This window comes from Saccostrea cucullata, unplaced genomic scaffold (genome assembly GCF_032062105.1).
Source record: "Saccostrea cucullata isolate Sc308-1 unplaced genomic scaffold, CSIRO_AGI_Scuc_v1 ctg1382, whole genome shotgun sequence".
In the NCBI taxonomy this organism is placed as follows: Eukaryota; Metazoa; Mollusca; class Bivalvia; order Ostreida; family Ostreidae; genus Saccostrea; species Saccostrea cuccullata.
The window spans coordinates 172138-176315 of record NW_026931734.1 but is presented as its reverse complement, the minus strand read 5'-3'; positions in this window follow the sequence as shown (position 1 = coordinate 176315).

The following is a 4178-nucleotide window of genomic DNA, read 5'->3' as shown; positions in this document are numbered from 1 at the left end:
AAAAAATTCATATATTTTAGGTTTTTCATAAGGAGATAAAAATAGTCTGAAAATTTTGAAATTTTTTTGAAATTTTGAACAAACTATGCTTCAGATGAATATAAAGATAGGTCTGCTCAAAACGGGGCGCAATTGGTACCAATGGACATTCCAAATACCACATAGATATTGTCATTAAGAAACTCAAACACCTTTTATGGAACTACTTCAGATTATTTGTATTTATAATCATACTATGTTTTGAAAAGTTGTCATTTTCAATGTATACATACAGTAAGCGAGTTTGAAATCAATAAATAAGAAAAAGAAATCAATTGTCTCAAAATGTATTAACATATTAAGGAGGCTGGGGGGTCAACAAATTAATCATAAATTAACCACCAGATTTAACATTTTAGTTTTAAAATTTGATCATTTTTCATATCTTTATATGGAGCTCTTCTTTTAAAGGAGATAAAAGTAGTCTGAAAATGACTGCCACACCCCAGCCTCGTTAAGTTGCGAGGAAGGCAGCAACAATTTTTTTTCTTGTCGGGTATAAGATTTTGAAATTTTGAACAAGCTCTGCTTCAGATGAAAAACGGGGCCAATTGGTACCAATGGACATTCCAAATACCACAATATTGTCATTAAGAAACTCAAACACCTTTTATGGAACTACTTCAGATTATTTGTATTTATAATCATACTATGTTTTGAAAAGTTGTCATTTTCAATGTATACATACAGTAAGCGAGTTTGAAATCAATAAATAAGAAAAAGAAATCAATCGTGTCTGTCTTAAAATGTAGAAGAAAATTAACATATTAAGGAGGCTGGGGGGTCAACAAATTAATCATAAATTAACCACCAGATTTAACTTATTTTTTTTGATACGGTATCTTAAGCTGTCAACTATCATTTGGCAAAGAAAAAATTCATATATTTTAGTTTTAAAATTTGATCATTTTTCATATCTTTATATGGAGCTCTTCTTTTAAAGGAGATAAAAATAGTCTGAAAATGACTGCCACACCCCAGCCTCGTTAAGTTGCGAGGAAGGCAGCAACAATTTTTTTTCTTGTCGGGTATAAGATTTTGAAATTTTGAACAAACTCTGCTTCAGATGAATACAAAGATAGGTCTGCTCAAAACGGGGCGCAATTGGTACCAATGGACATTCCAAATACCACATAGATATTGTCATTAAGAAACTCAAACACCTTTTATGGAACTACTTCAGATTATTTGTATTTATAATCATACTATGTTTTGAAAAGTTGTCATTTTCAATGTATACATACAGTAAGCGAGTTTGAAATCAATAAATAAGAAAAAGAAATCAATCGTGTCTGTCTTAAAATGTAGAAGAAAATTAACATATTAAGGAGGCTGGGGGGTCAACAAATTAATCATAAATTAACCACCAGATTTAACTTATTTTTTTTGATACGGTATCTTAAGCTGTCAACTATCATTTGGCAAAGAAAAAATTCATATATTTTAGTTTTAAAATTTGATCATTTTTCATATCTTTATATGGAGCTCTTCTTTTAAAGGAGATAAAAATAGTCTGAAAATGACTGCCACACCCCAGCCTCGTTAAGTTGCGAGGAAGGCAGCAACAATATTTTTTCTTGTCGGGTATAAGATTTTGAAATTTTGAACAAACTCTGCTTCAGATGAATACAAAGATAGGTCTGCTCAAAACGGGGCGCAATTGGTACCAATGGACATTCCAAATACCACATAGATATTGTCATTAAGAAACTCAAACACCTTTTATGGAACTACTTCAGATTATTTGTATTTATAATCATACTATGTTTTGAAAAGTTGTCATTTTCAATGTATACATACAGTAAGCGAGTTTGAAATCAATAAATAAGAAAAAGAAATCAATCGTGTCTGTCTTAAAATGTAGAAGAAAATTAACATATTAAGGAGGCTGGGGGGTCAACAAATTAATCATAAATTAACCACCAGATTTAACTTATTTTTTTTGATACGGTATCTAAAGCTGTCAACTATCATTTGGCAAAGAAAAAATTCATATATTTTAGTTTTAAAATTTGATCATTTTTCATATCTTTATATGGAGCTCTTCTTTTAAAGGAGATAAAAATAGTCTGAAAATGACTGCCACACCCCAGCCTCGTTAAGATGCGAGGAAGGCAGTCACAATTTTTTTTCTTGTCGGGTATAAGATTTTGAAATTTTGAACAAACTCTGCTTCAGATGAATACAAAGATAGGTCTGCTCAAAACGGGGCGCAATTGGTACCAATGGACATTCCAAATACCACATAGATATTGTCATTAAGAAACTCAAACACCTTTTATGGAACTACTTCAGATTATTTGTATTTATAATCATACTATGTTTTGAAAAGTTGTCATTTTCAATGTATACATACAGTAAGCGAGTTTGAAATCAATAAATAAGAAAAAGAAATCAATCAAAATGTAGAAGAAAATTAACATATTAAGGAGGCTGGGGGGTCAACAAATTAATCATAAATTAACCACCAGATTTAACTTATTTTTTTTGATACGGTATCTTGTCAACTATCATTTGGCAAAGAAAAAATTCATATATTTTAGTTTTAAAATTTGATCATTTTTCATATCTTTATATGGAGCTCTTCTTTTAAAGGAGATAAAAATAGTCTGAAAATGACTGCCACGCCCCAGCCTCGTTAAGTTGCGAGGAAGGCAGCAACAATTTTTTTTCTTGTCGGGTATAAGATTTTGAAATTTTGAACAAACTCTGCTTCAGATGAATACAAAGATAGGTCTGCTCAAAACGGGGCGCAATTGGTACCAATGGACATTCCAAATACCACATAGATATTGTCATTAAGAAACTCAAACACCTTTTAAGGAACTACTTCAGATTATTTGTATTTATAATCATACTATGTTTTGAAAAGTTGTCATTTTCAATGTATACATACAGTAAGCGAGTTTGAAATCAATAAATAAGAAAAAGAAATCAATCGTGTCTGTCTTAAAATGTAGAAGAAAATTAACATATTAAGGAGGCTGGGGGGTCAACAAATTAATCATAAATTAACCACCAGATTTAACTTATTATTTTTTTTGATACGGTATCTTAAGCTGTCAACTATCATTTGGCAAAGAAAAAATTCATATATTTTAGTTTTAAAATTTGATCATTTTTCATATCTTTATATGGAGCTCTTCTTTTAAAGGAGATAAAAATAGTCTGAAAATGACTGCCACACCCCAGCCTCGTTAAGTTGCGAGGAAGGCAGCAACAATTTTTTTTCTTGTCGGGTATAAGATTTTGAAATTTTGAACAAGCTCTGCTTCAGATGAATACAAAGATAGGTCTGCTCAAAACGGGGCGCAATTGGTACCAATGGACATTCCAAATACCACATAGATATTGTCATTAAGAAACTCAAACACCTTTTATGGAACTACTTCAGATACTTGTTTTGAAAAGTTGTCATTTGATATTTATAATCATACTACTTCAGATTATTTGTATTTATAATCATACTATGCTTTGAAAAGTTGTCATTTTCAATGTATACATACAGTAAGCGAGTTTGAAATCAATAAATAAGAAAAAGAAATCAATCGTGTCTGTCTTAAAATGTAGAAGAAAATTAACATATTAAGGAGGCTGGGGGGTCAACAAATTAATCATAAATTAACCACCAGATTTAACTTATTTTTTTTGATACGGTATCTTAAGCTGTCAACTATCATTTGGCAAAGAAAAAATTCATATATTTTAGTTTTAAAATTTGATCATTTTTCATATCTTTATATGGAGCTCTTCTTTTAAAGGAGATAAAAATAGTCTGAAAATGACTGCCACACCCCAGCCTCGTTAAGTTGCGAGGAAGGCAGCAACAATTTTTTTTCTTGTCGGGTATAAGATTTTGAAATTTTGAACAAACTCTGCTTCAGATGAATACAAAGATAGGTCTGCTCAAAACGGGGCGCAATTGGTACCAATGGACATTCCAAATACCACATAGATATTGTCATTAAGAAACTCAAACACCTTTTAAGGAACTACTTCAGATTATTTGTATTTATAATCATACTATGTTTTGAAAAGTTGTCATTTTCAATGTATACATACAGTAAGCGAGTTTGAAATCAATAAATAAGAAAAAGAAATCAATCGTGTCTGTCTTAAAATGTAGAAGAAAATTAACA